This window comes from Ambystoma mexicanum, chromosome 2p (assembly GCF_040938575.1).
Source record: "Ambystoma mexicanum isolate Mex_15411 chromosome 2p, UKY_AmexF1_1, whole genome shotgun sequence".
NCBI classification, from domain to species: Eukaryota; Metazoa; Chordata; class Amphibia; order Caudata; family Ambystomatidae; genus Ambystoma; species Ambystoma mexicanum.
Genome location: NC_090923.1, coordinates 32832057 through 32847362, shown reverse-complemented (window position 1 = coordinate 32847362; position 15306 = coordinate 32832057).

The following is a 15306-nucleotide window of genomic DNA, read 5'->3' as shown; positions in this document are numbered from 1 at the left end:
CCCTATGTCCCAACCACACAAATGTATCCAGTGTCACAATCTTGGCAGAGTGGTAGCGAACAAAATGATGACATGGACAGACATTTTTCCTGTACAATATCAAAAGGTGAAAAAGATACACAATGGTCTAGGGGGGAATAAGAGACAGAAAATGGAGTGGAAAGAAGGGGTTATGATGCATACCATGGCCTGGGATTAGACAAAGTAGAAGACCCCCGCCACCCTGATCAGTCCAATAAATGGTATTCAGACATGTGTGACACAGCTAAACAGGCAACCAATGAGAGTTGTTATGTTTGCTCTCTGGTACCCCATGCCTCTGGCACACCAAAAGTGCTCATACCCCAAGAAACACCTTTGTCGGATGCTCAGTGTCTAGTTCACCTAGTTTTATATAGATTTTGAAGTACCTTCCAGGCACACACGGTAACTATACAAATGCTTCAGAACGAGAAGATATGCACCAGCAGACCACAAGGAGTAATATGTGTGAAAGAACCATTTTTTATTATTAACGGGACAATGTTCACAGATAATAAATGGCACGAAGAGACACTCAGCGACAGCCAACAACCCAATGACCAAATATACAATAGGCCAGATTCATTGAAACCAGCGCAGAAAAGGCGCAAGTGCCACATGCCGAAAAGGAGCGTGTGCCACGCGTGCACAAACCGTGGCGCAAAGAAACAATTGCATGGCACGCGTATTCATGGATTTCTTGAGGCATCACTAGCCGTGGCACAAGGAACATCAAGCCGCGTCAGTAACGCCACATCACGCCCCCACGTGCAGTAAAAAGCAAGCAAAATGCCAAACATGGCACAATCCCCCGTGCCATCCCAGGACCAGCTTACAGCCCCCCCAGCCAAATTGCGTGAAAACTCGGTGTGGACGGGGTACGCGCTGAATTTCCACGCGATTTGTCTGGGGTGCAGATGGGGTACGTGCTGAGTTTCCACGCAATTTGGCTGTGGTGCGGACAGGGTATGCACTGAGTTCCCACACTATTTGGCTGGGGTGAGGATGGGGTACATGCAGAGTTTCCATGTGATTTGGCTGGGGTGCGGATGGGGTACGTGCTGAGTCTCCATGCAATTTGGCTGTGGTGCGGACAGGGTATGCACTGAGTTCCCACACAATTTATCTGAGTTGCGGACTAGGTATGCGCTGAGTTACCACACGATTACCCCAGACACACCCCAGCCAAATTGCGTGGAAACTCCTTTGTGTACCCCGTCTGCACCCCCGCCAAATCACGTGGAAACTCAGCAAGTGCCCTGTCCGCACCCCAGCCAAATCACGTGGAAACTCAGCACGTACCCCGCGATACACACACAAATCCACTGGAAGCAGATCCCTTCTGATGGGACAGCCACACCCCAGCCCATGACAACACCCCACAGGCAGCCGATACCACATGGAACCCCAAAACAACCACCATCACCCGAGATCACACATCTCAGACAGCCCACACCACATGGGTCCCCCATCACGCATGACCACACCCCGCAGGCAGCCCACACCACAAAGGATACCCCATCACCTGTGATGCCACCCCGCAGGCAGCCCACACCACATGGGACCCTACCATCCCCTGTGACCACACCTCACATGCAGCACACACCTGCGGACTTTGTCCGGCATCAGTGTGTAGCAAATTATTGTATGCATACTCAGCTATCCAGAAGATGTCCTTCCAATTACCTTCAGCCTGATGTAGCATGCACCTCAGCTACTGTTATAATGTTTGGTTTGTTTGTTCGGTCTGGCCATCTGTTTGGAGATGATGACTAGTGGATAGTCGGACGTCAATTTGTGCAATCTCACAACTTTTCCTCCAGAAATTGCAGATGAATTGGCTACCACTATCTGAAATCAGGATGGAGGGGAAACCATGTAATCGAACAATTTGTTCCAAAAATACCTTTGCCAAGACGAAATCGGTTAGTAGACCCTTTAATGGGATGAAGTAGGCCATTTTGGAGAACAGGTCCACCACAACTAGGATGGTATTATAGCCATTGCAGGTAGGCAGGTCTGTGATGAAGTCGAGTGAAAGCGTATGTCAAGGCGTGGGAGGAATTTCCAGACGCTGTAGAAGGCCCGCAGGTTTTTGTTTCTGAGATTTGTTTTGTGCACAGATTCTGCAGGATAGCACAAACTGAGTTATGTCCTTCCGCCAGGTTGGCCACCAGTAGTTCCTTTTACCTTAGCCAAGGTTTTGGCAATACCTGGGTGTCCTTCTACTAGGGAATTGTGATAGCTGGAGATGACTTGTTCCTGTAGCTTTTGACTAGGTAAGTATAGGCATTCCTGGAAGTAGGGGAGTCGGTCAACTGTTGTGTGATTTTGACTTCTTGTGGCACATTCCAGTAAAGCTTTCTCGTTCATTTGAAGCTGGATTTCCTTTTGGAGATCATCCAGAGACAGAATTGTCATAAGGCCTAACAGTCTTTCACCCGGGATGATGGCTACTGGGTCTGGAGTCGAGTATATGTTTTCATCGATGCCGAGGCGGGACAGTGCGTCAGCTTTTCCATTCTGAGGCCCGGGCGAGTACGTGATCACACAATTGCATTCTGCAAAGAACAGGGCCCACCGAAGTTGACGGGATGACTGAGCTTTCGCTGTTGTGAGGTATTGTAAATTACGGTGGTCTGTCATTACAATGATGGTGTGTCTTGCACCTAGAAGGTAATGTCGCCATGCCTTAAATGCTGCTTTGATTGTTAGAAGCTCCTTATCTGTTACCGCATAGTTAATTCGGGCGATGAGAACTTATGTGTCCTAAATGCCACCAGGAATAGTTGGGAGGTCTCGGGATCCTTTTGTGGGAGAACAGCCCCCATTCCCAGGCTGGAGACGTCGGTCTTGACTACGTACGGGAGATCCGGATGAGGGTGTCGTAGTAATGGGGCCGAGGTACATTTTTTCTTGAGTTCCTAGAAAGCCTTTTCCGCCTCGTTGGTCCATTTGAAACGTTTGTTTTTCCGCAGCAAGTATGTAATCGGGTGGACAATCTGGGAGAATCCGTGAATACACTGTTGGTAGAAGTTTGCAAAGCTGAGCATGCTCTGAACCCGTTTGACTGATGACAGTGATGGCCCGTTGAGAATGGCGTCCACCTTGTGCCTATCCATCCAGACACTTCGAGGAGTGAGGATAAAACCTAGGAACTCGACTTTGGTAACGTGGAAGGAGCATTTCTCAAGTTTGGCAAACAATTTATTCTGCCAGAGTTTATCAAGGACGCGTGGACGTGCTTAGCATGATCCTGCTTTGAGGATGAGTACAACAGGATGTCATCGATGTAAAATAATGCACAAACGTTGATCAGCTCACGCAGTATGTTGTTCATAAAGAACTGGAAGCCGCAGGTGCATTGCAGAGCCGAAATGGCATAACCTGGTACTCGTACAGTCCATACTTGGTACGAAAAGTGCTTTTCCATTCATCTCCTCTTTTCATACGTACGAGATGGTATACCCCTTTGAGGTCCAGTTTGGTGTAAATTTAGTCATTTTTGACTTGGTCTAATAGTTCCTGGGTGAGGTGCTGAGGGTATCGATTTTTTACTGTCACCTGATTTAATGCCCAATAGTCGATGCAGGTTCTCAGGTCCCTCTCCTTCTTGGGCATGAAGAAGAGGGGTGAGGCTGCGTAGGACTTGGATGAACGAATAAAACCATTTACCAGGTATTGGCAAATTTGCCAGGTATTGGTCGAGGTATGCTTTCAGATGGATGTTCTCCGGTTCGGTGAGTGCATGAATCCGGCTACACTGAATTTTGCGCCCCAGGTATGAGGTTGATTTGACACTCCTAAGGCCTGTGAGGGGGTTATGTATTTGTTAGACCCAGATCCACCACCCCTTTATCGAGGATAGTTCCTTCCTCTTTGTTCAGACAGAGATGCTTCCTCTTTGTAGCACGTGCAAGCACAATCATTGGAGAAGGTCAGACTTTTTGCACCCCAGTCAATTTGGGGATTATGAGTCTTCAACCATGGTATCCCCAGGATCACCTGAAATTGAGGAGCCTTGATGAGATCGAAGACAATAGCTTCCCGGTGGCCATCTTGACACAGAAGAGTCACTTCCGCCATCCAGTGCATCACAGAACCTGAAGATATCTCTGTGCCATCAACAGTGGTGACCTTTTCCGATGCCTTTCTTTGGCGGAGGGGAAGACCCATCCTTGTTGCCAGATCTTGGTCTATGTAGTTACCAACTGCTCTGCTGTCTACATATGCCTCCACAGCATGCCTCCTGGATGGTGTTGGTGGTTGATCAAGATCACAGAAACGGCAAGATGCAGGTCTGTGGTTCCTTCTCTTCGCTCGACAAATGGACCTCTACGCTTGCCGGGCATGGGAGTTTTCCGACTCTCGTTCTGTATCGTCTCGGTCTGTAGCTGTGACTGTTTTCCTAGGTTGTTCATCGGACATTGTCGGAGGAAATGGCCTGGTTTCCCACAGTACAAGCATAACTGCTGGTGTCACAGGTTTCCCCCCTTCTCACCTGTCTGTGTTGTTTGTTGGAGTTCTTCGATGAAGTCTTCTTTCGCACAGCTCGGGTCTTGTATAACCCTGTGTGTGGGTCCTTGGGTTCCAGCGTGCGTTCAGCATCCTGTCTCCAGGGAGTGTTCAGATGTCCGGGGAAAAGTCCAGGAAATGGCGAGGAGCGCACTCGGGAGGCGAGTGTAAAGGAGATCCAGGAAGGCAAACTGAGGACAAGAAAGGGAAGGATGAAGGAGGAGGAAAATTAGGGGACCGGGAACCAGGAATCAGAGGAATTCGCTGTACGAACTACGGCAGCACACGTCTGGCTATGGCAAGCCATAGCATTGAGACACGAAGGGCTGCGGGGGCGTGTCTGCTTTGTAGAACGTAGAGCGTACAATGTGGAGACTGGCAAACAGCGTTCCGCTTTCGGCGGCCATGTTGAGAGTATTGCTGAGTTCAGTCCCCTATGGGTCAGGGACCATGACGTCCAGAAAGGACGCGTCCGATGGTTCCTGACAGCTGGTGCCTTTGTTTGTCTCTTTTGGCCTTGGTTAATGGACTCCATACTCCCCCGATCTGCATAGGTACAGAAGAGTTCTCCGACTGCAAGGTGTTTTCTTTTGGGCGTATATACAATGCACAGCCCTTCATTCGGGCTCGATCAGTCTTACGATCCTGTAGCCTGTGGTCTAATTGTACTACCAGGTCGATGAACTCAGCACAGTCTCTTGGGTTTACTACTTGAGCTAAAACATCTTTTATCTCTCCTTGCAGGCCTCGATGGAATAATGTGGTCTGCTTCTCTTCAGACCAACCAGTTTCGACGGCTAGACTATTGAAGGTAGTGATATACGTTAGCAAATCCTGGCTGCCGTAGCGAAGTGAAGGCTTCACCCTGGGTGTGTCGGGCGAATATTTTCTCCATTTCCCGTTGAAACCCTCCACAGGAGAGGGTCATCCCAGTTAACCAGTGGTACCAACCTGTCTGTGGCACTGCCACCCAAGTATGATAGCACGAAGGCAACTCTTGTCTGGTCATTAGGAAATGCTCTGGGTCTCCAGAGAAAATGGAGGCAGCACTGGTTCATGAACACAGCATATCTTTTAGGGTTCCCTGTGAAACACTCCAATGAAGCCAAGGGAACTGCCCCAGGAAGGACTACCTGCACCGGATCACTGACGGAGTTGTAACTGATGGCACACTTCCAGGTAATGGGGCCTGACTGGCTTGCATCTGAAGTAATTGCCAGGCTAGCTCATCTGTGCGGTCCTTGTTCACGATCAGCTCTCTCCTAAGAGCGTTGGTTTCTTGCTGAGCGGCGTGCACCTCGGCCCATAGTCCCCCTAACAACTGGGCTAATTGGTCTGTGTCCGATGTTTCCATGACACCCAGAGAATTGGTCAAGGCTTCGTGTTCTGTTATGCTCACCTGGTATCTGCGGGGGCGCCAAAAAATGCTGGGCGCGGCTGTCTGCGGACACTACTTCTGAGGTCACCCTGGTCAATTGTCAGCATTGGAGGAGACTGCTCCTATGATAGGTGAGGGAAGCAATTAGGAAGTGTTCTTAATTGGTGTGACTCCACCTCCCTCTGGTCACTAACCCCTTCCCTCAGGGTTATCTCTCACCTAAGATTTGTAAGTGGTGAACTCTCTGTCCTGCTTCTCTATGCAGGGGTGCCGTTGTGGATGAAGGTGACCTATTGGACCTAGTTGCTTCACTGTTCCACGGGCCTGTATGTCGAGCCGAGACCGGCTGTGGCTCCGACTTGCTTTGCTATTTCAAGGTGAGTGGAACTGTCCTTTTCTCTGTACGTTATGAGAGTCCTCTTTGTATTCTTCCTCATTTGTCTTTCAGGTTTCTCTTCTGTCTCTGTCCTCTCTTTCCGTGTTTGCTCTTCTTTTCTATGTTGTATTTTTCAACTGATCGATATATATGCCCGACTAATGCATTGTCTCTTTTTGTGTCCGCAGGTGTTGCCTCTGCCGGAGTTCGTGGCGCGGAGCCACAGGCTGACTTCAGCAGGATGGAATGCAGAGATCATGGTATGGGGACTAACGAAGATAACAGATAAGTTCTAGTGCACGAAGCACTAGCGTTGGGCTGAGGCATGCGTGAAGGATGCTAACCTGCTGTCTCTTGTGTTTTCTCCTTTTCCGACGTTGCAGGCTGCGGTAGGCTCCCGGAGTAATGAGTGAGCGGACCGTCTGGTGGGAGTTCAAGGTCCCGCGGCTTCCAGGTAAGCGCTGAGATTAACGTTGTTCTGTTCTTTGTCTTTGTTCTGTTCTTTCTCCCATCGGCCGTTGGTTTCAGAACCGGTGTTCAGGTAAGCGGAGCTGGGCACAGTGAGCGTTATGCTGTAAGGATGCAGAATAACGTGAAGCACGATTTCCAGCCGGGGCATGTCTTATATAGCCAGCCGCAGCCGAGGGCCCAACCACACCCAAAATACTAGTCTGCATGGTCTTGTTTGGAGAACAAGACTGTGGTGCAGGCCTCCATGTTGGATTCAGATTAGTACTTGTGATCCTTGCCCTTATTCATTGTAATGAGCCTGGCAACAGGACTGGGAACAGGTGTTCCTCCTCAAGTTCTTAGAGGCCCATAGGCCCATTCTTGGATGCTGCAGTCCCGCTGTAGCCTGGGAGCAGTAATGTGAAGGGTTATCAGGGGTACCAAACATGACAGTAACGCCCATAAAAATAAAGCTGAAACCAGGCGCAGTACCACCCAGAGTAAAGCAGTAACCACTATCCAGAAAGGCAGAAGAAGGAATAAAGGAAACAATAAATGCACTATTACAACAGGGGATAATTGTACCATCAAATTCACCATGCAATACTGCTATTTATCCCATAAAAAAGGCAAAGGGCGGAGCTTGGAGGATGTTGCAGGATCTCCACCCACTTAATAACGTCATACAAAAAGAGTTCCCCTTAGTGCCAAACCCTGCATCCATTTTATGTAGCGTCCCAAAAGAAGCCACGTGTTTCACAGTCATGGACCTGAAGAATGTCTTCTTCTCAGTGCCACTCGACCCCAGCTGCCATTACCTAACAGCATTTACCTTGGGGGGAAAAAGATATAAGCATTGTATATTACCACAAGGTTACTGCGAAAATCCTTGTATATTTAATAGACTACTACATGAAGACCTTGGCAACATTGATGTAAAAAGTACATTCATTCAATATGTAGACGATCAGTTAATATGCAGTGACAGTGAAGAGCAGTGTAGAGCAGACTCAATAACATTGCTGAACCTACTAGAAACAAAAGGGCACAAGGTGGATAAGGAAAAACTACAGTACTGTATAGCAGAAGTACTGTATCTAGGGCAGTTAATTTCGAAAGATGGTAAAAGGATCGTACCAGACAGAGCAGCAGCAATATGTCACACCCTAATGCCCAAAACTGTGAAAGACATGCAAAAGTTCCTCGACATATGTAATTACTGTCGTGCCTGGATACTAGACTATGCTGGATACACACGCCCCATTCTCCAAGCACTGAAAGAAGCCCAAAAGAACAGTGTCCCCATAAAATGGACAAAAGAGATGATCACACAATTCCTTGAATTGTGACAATGACGGTACATTCCGGCTTGTCATGATGGCATCAAAGACGATTCAGGAGAGCTGATGGCTCACCCGTCCAACACGGAACATTGTTAAATGACCTAATTGAAGCATTAGAAGAACCATCAGTAGTGGCCTTAGTGAAGTGCCAGGCACACACAAATAACACAGACACAATCTCACTCGGATGCCGCCGTGAAGGAAGCAGCATACTTTAACATCCCACAAGCAGTAGAATGTGTAGTAAAAACACCCACACAAGACAACAAGGAAGAGGGGTACAGTTCTACGCCTATACTTCAAATAATAGAGTTACAGAGATGCGCCCCATCAGACGAGCAGGAAATATGGACAAAGAGAGGATAAAAACAGTCACCCACAGACTTACTCTGGTGCCAGGAAATGACAGGGAAAGTGGTAATGCCAGTATTATTACAAATAGCATTTCAACAGCTTCACTTCCCAGCCCACGTGACAAAACAACACATAGCAGCAGAGAAACAGGAGAACTGGTTTGTGCCCAATTTGCAGGAACACTTAACACGTTTAATAATAGAGCGCACAGCATATCAGACATACAGCTCAGGTATGACCCTCAGAACATTGCGAGGAACACTGCAACGCCGATCAGGGCCATTCTGAGAATTACACATTAACTTTGCCGACATGAGGGAACGGTGTAACGGAGCAAGGTATCTCATAGTTGTGGTGTGCCCCTTCTCATTTTGGGTAGAAGCAGGACCCTGTGCGCAACCCAGATGCCAAGTGCATGGCCAAGTTCCTGGTGAGGGAGGTGTTCCCGAGGTGGGGGATCTGTGATGTGATCCTTTCAGACAACGGCACTCAATTTGTAAATTACCTCTTCAAAGAAGTGACCACATTGTTAGGTTTAAAACATAAGCTCTGTTTGATTTATCACCTGCAAGCTAATGGAATGGTAGAGAAGATAAACGGCCTCCACAAGAGCAGATTATCTAAATTATGTCACACCCTCAAGAAAAATGAGTCCTATTGCTTGCCTCTAGCACTGTTCCAGCTCAGAACACAGCCAATTAAGGACCACCATTTGAGCCTGCACGAAATGGTGACGGCAAGGCGAATTCCAACGCCACTATCGTCAGTAAGAAGAGCATCAGACGCTCACAGAACTGCCACAGTTCTAGGGGATGAATTTAAGGAATATCTCACCCAACTGACCCGAGCTGTGCGAAGCATAGCTAAGCAAATAGCACCTCCATTTACACGAGAGAATGAAACGGATAAAGACACCTCAGCAAGGGACAGCCCAGCGGTACAGATAATGCCCGGTGAAAGCGTATACGTGCACAGTTTCGTGAGGCCATGGAACTCCCCACTATTCCATGGCCCCTATAAAGTTATTTATTTCACACCTTCTGCAGTAAAAGTTAAGGGGTTGAAGTACTGGGTACATCTTTCAAATGTAAGAAAGGCACTTGAGAGCATAGCACCCCATGGTGAGCACTCACAAGAGCATGATAGTCCGGTGCCCTAAATAAAAAAGTTACTAGAGCAATGTGGAGTGAAAAGAAAAGAAACAGAAAAGTAAATGAAGAAATTGTATATGAGTATTGAGTATCAAGAAAAAGTAAATATATATATATATATATAGAAATCTCTCTCTCTCTCTGTCTCTCTCTCTCTCTCTCCGTCTCTCTCTCTCTCTCTCTCTCACTCTCTCTCTCTTTCTCTCTCTCTCTCTCTCCCTCCCTCTCGCTCTTTCTAGTACTGTTATAGTAAAAAAGTTATTGTATCTCGTTATTGTACTTCCACACAGTTAAGGTACTGCAGAGATGTAAATAAGGATAATAATGGTTTGTTATGGAATGAAAAGACAAGACGTGATTTATTTTTGTGTACTTAACCCATTTATATCGCCCCTCCAGGTGGAAATATGGCAGAAAGGAGTGCCCTCACTAATGACACCACAAATGTGGATAGTGATAGGGGAGATATCAATGCTACTAGAGCGTATATAGCTATGAGTGCCATCTACTGGAGTATCACCTTTATATTGGGTGATATAAAGGAGGTGGGGGAGGTGGGGGATGGGATACATTTAATAAGGGTCAAACCTCATTTGGAATGGGTTCAAAGTAATGTGGGCCCACAATGCTTCTTTAAATGGTAATCTGACCACTCTGCACAAAAACCGAACTGTCAAAACCCCCTTTTTTTACATACGCTGCTATGGGTTATGATGTTGATAACGTATCCAATGAGTATAATGTTGATTATCCTGTGTTCTGGGATCACCATATGTAAATATGCACACAACTGAAGAACCTACCTCAAATGGCAATTATATGTACTTTAAACCCTATGTCCCAACCACACAAATATATCCAGTGTCACAATCTTGGCAGAGTGGTAGCGAACAAAATGATGACATGGACAGACATTTTTCCTGTACAATATCAAAAGGTGAAAAAGATACACAATGGTCTAGGGGGGAATAAGAGACAGAAAATGGAGTGGAAAGAAGGGGTTATGATGCATACCATGGCCTGGGATTAGACAAAGTAGAAGACCCCCGCCACCCTGATCAGTCCAATAAATGGTATTCAGACATGTGTGACACAGCTAAACAGGCAACCAATGAGAGTTGTTATGTTTGCTCTCTAGTACCCCATGCCTCTGGCACACCAAAAGTGCTCATACCCCAAGAAACACCTTTGTCGGATGCTCAGTGTCTATTTCACCTAGTTTTATATAGATTTTGAAGTACCTTCCAGGCACACACGGTAACTATACAAATGCTTCAGAACGAGAAGATATGCACCAGCAGACCACAAGGAGTAATATGTGTGAAAGAACCATTTTTTATTATTAACGGGACAATGTTCACAGATAATAAATGGCACGAAGAGACACTCAGCGACAGCCAACAACCCAATGACCAAATATACAATAGGCCAGATTCATTGAAACCAGCGCAGAAAAGGCGGAAGTGCCACATGCCGAAAAGGAGAGTGTGCCACGCGTGCACAAACCGTGGCGCAAAGAAACAATTGCATGGCACGCGTATTCATGGATTTCTTGAGGCATCACTAGCCGTGGCACAAGGAACATCAAGCCGCGTCAGTAACGCCACATCACGCCCCCACGTGCAGTAAAAAGCAAGCAAAATGCCAAACATGGCACAATCCCCCGTGCCATCCCAGGACCAGCTTACAGCCCCCCCAGCCAAATTGCGTGAAAACTCGGTGTGGACGGGGTACGCGCTGAGTTTCCACGCGATTTGTCTGGGGTGCAGATGGGGTACGTGCTGAGTTTCCACGCAATTTGGCTGTGGTGCGGACAGGGTATGCACTGAGTTCCCACACTATTTGGCTGGGGTGAGGATGGGGTACATGCAGAGTTTCCATGTGATTTGGCTGGGGTGCGGATGGGGTACGGGCTGAGTCTCCATGCAATTTGGCTGTGGTGCGGACAGGGTATGCACTGAGTTCCCACACAATTTATCTGAGTTGTGGACTAGGTATGCGCTGAGTTACCACACGATTACCCCAGACACACCCCAGCCAAATTGCGTGGAAACTCCTTTGTGTACCCCGTCTGCACCCCCGCCAAATCACGTGGAAACTCAGCAAGTGCCCTGTCCGCACCCCAGCCAAATCACGTGGAAACTCAGCACGTACCCCGCGATACACACACAAATCCACTGGAAGCAGATCCCTTCTGATGGGACAGCCACACCCCAGCCCATGACAACACCCCACAGGCAGCCCATACCACATGGAACCCCAAAACAACCACCATCACCCGAGATCACACATCTCAGACAGCCCACACCACATGGGTCCCCCATCACGCATGACCACACCCCGCAGGCAGCCCACACCACAAAGGATGCCCCATCACCTGTGATGCCACCCCGCAGGCAGCCCACACCACATGGGACCCTACCATCCCCTGTGACCACACCTCACATGCAGCACACACCACAATGGACACCCCCATTACCTGTGATGCCATCCGCAGGAAACCCACACCACATGGGATCCCCCATTACCCGTGACCACACCCCACAGGCAGCACACACCACAAGGGACGCCACATCACCTGCGATGCCGCCCCGCAGGCAGCCCACACCACATGGGACCCCTGCAGTCCCCATCACCTGTGACCACACCCCGCAGGCATCCAACACCACAAGGGACCCCCATCACCTGTGATGCCACCCCGCAGGCAGCCCACACCACATGGGACCACACCAGCCCCCATCACCCATGACCACACCCTCCAGGCAGCCCACACCACATAGGACCCCCAATAACCAGTGACCACACCCCGCAGGCAGCACACACCACATGGGGCCCCCATCACCCATGACCACACCCTGCAGGCAGCTCACACCACATGGGACCCCCATCACCCGTGACCACACCCCACAGGCAACCCACACCACAAGGGACCCCCCCCATCACATGTGATGCCATCCCGCAGGCAGCCCACACCACAAGGGACACCCCATCACCTGTGACCACAGCCCACAGGCAACACACACCACATGAGATGCCCCCAGGCCCCATCAACCATGAACATACCCCATTTGTATTTATTTGTATTTATTTATTTATTTATTTATTTATTTGTATAGCACATCAAGCCCTGGGGCAGCTGTGCGCTGTTCCTACATTTTATACAGTTTTACAATTATCAACTATTTATAAATAAATAGTGATATTACAGGTTAATAGTTATAGAAATGGACACAATACACATACATCAAAAGTACTAAAATAGGGATCATAAGTCGATACAGATAATGGCATAAAATATACAGGTATATATAAAATGGTGATCGAGGTAATGTGTCCCATTCCTATTAGGGGAAGAACGAGTGAAATGCAAATAGGAGGAAAGATGGACCAAGCACAATGGTTGTAGCAACAGGATAACCAGCAGATAGAAGTGCTGGGTGTGCCGGGTCTGCATTGGTGTAGCTGGGGGATGGAGGCTGTAATGGAATAAGGATAGTGTGCCAGCGCCGCTCTCTTCTGTGGACAGCTGCAGACAGCAAGGTCAGATTTCTCCTGACTTTGCCTGGGGTTTGCCCAGGCTGGATGTGATAAAGTTGTCAGTGCAGGCTGATTGGCTGAGGCGGAAGGCGGTAAGCGTTGTCACGGGTATTGCTTAGAAACTGTGGATGCTGTTGTTCAGCCTGGAGGAGCGGACGAGCAGCAGTAGTCCTGTACTGCAGATGGAAAGGGAATAGCTGTGTACGCCCTCACAACCGGGTAGATGAAGACCCACATGGCACACAGCATATGGAGACTGGCCACGGACCCCACAGACAGCAAGGTCAGACCTTTCCTCACTTCTCCTGACTTCCTGAAAGAAAGTTAATTGATTATAATTCCCCCACCCCAAGCTTGGAATTTTCCAGGTGTCTGTGGACTATTGTACTGTCTGGGAATTATTCAGACTGCAAAAGGTCCTGTGTTTTATTTTCCTCTATTTTTTTACCTCGGAAAGATGGTTCTTAAAGGAACTCTTATTGTGTGTTTTCGGTTTTTATATGTGTTGTAAAGTGACTTCCAGGCTTCTTGGGATTACTTATATGTTTATTACAAGTACTTAAGTCACAGTTACATGAAGTTATATACATAAGTGGACAGGACATAATACTGGCTCCCATCACCCAGGCTGGGGAGCTCTAACTGGCTGGGTGTGGAATCCTTGGGGAAACATTCCGACATTCACAAGGCAACACTCCAACATGACATCACAAGCTTTCACATGCAGAGACAAGCACATCACAACACATCTCCTTCCTTTACTGATAAACATTACAAACACACTCAGGCACGATATAACACATCTCCTTCCTTTACTGATTCACAATGCACCCACACAGATACATCAAATAGACACAACATATCTCCCTTCTTCTCAAACGTCAACACACACGGACAAGCACACCACAGCATATTCCCCTCCTTTCCACATCCATCACCAGCAAGGGGAATATCAATTCTTAGGGACACTCTCCCTACTTCTGTAGGCCACTAAGCCTACACACCCACCTACACCTTCAAGCATCTGGGGTGATATTCCCAATCACACTGGTGGATATGCTACCTCCAAATACTCTAGCAGATTCGCTACACGCTACCTCAAAATACTCTTGCGGAGGCGCTACCTCCAATCACACTGGCGGAGGCGCTACCTTCAATTACTCAGGCAGAGGCGCTACCTCCAAATACACTGGCAGGGCGCTACCAAATGACACAAGCAGAAGCGCTAGCTACACATACTCTGGCGGGGCCTACCCCCAATTACTCAGGTGGAGGTGCTACCTCCAACTACACTGGGGCCCTGGCGGGGTGCTACCAAATGACACCAGCAGAAGCGCTACCTACACATACTCTGGTGGAGCCGCTACCTCCAATTACTCAGGCAGAGGCGCTACCTCCAAATACTCTGGCAGGGCACTACCAAATGACACAAGCAGAAGCGCTACCTACACATACTCTGGCGGGGCCCTACCCTCAAATACTCTGGCTTAGGCGCTACTTCCAATTACACTGGCAGAGGCACTACCTCCAAATAAAATACACTGGCAGAGGCGCTACCTCTAATCACACTGGCGGAGGCACTACCTCCAAATACACTGGCAGAGGCGCTACCTCTAATCACGATGCCATAGAACGCCAGATTCAAGCATTATGTTCATATTAGAATGCACTTACCATGCCAGATTCAGCCGGTAGCCGAAGCCATTAACCGAGGCAGGATGAAGAATAAAATAAACAATGTTATGAGGAAAGAACCCTGCAACTTGCATTGCCGTGCACAGGAAGAGGAGAGCTGAAGGCATTGGGCCGTAAGATGAGTGAATAAGCCTAAATGCGTTGTGGGGTGAGAGGAGAGACCCCCTTACGAATCATCTTCACAATGCACCCGGCTACCGGCTGAATCTGGCATGGTAAGTGCATTCTAATATGAACATAATGCTTGAATCTGGCGTTCTATGGCATCGCCGACTCCCTTAAACCAGCTGTGATGTCACCAGTCACGGTGACATCACAGCTGGTTTAAGGGAGTCGGCGATGCCATAGAACGCCAGATTCAAGCATTATGTTCATATTAGAATGCACTTACCATGCCAGATTCAGCCGGTAGCTGAAGCCATTAACCGAGGCAGGATGAAGAATAAAATAAACAATGTTATGCGGAAAGAACCCTGCAACTTGCAT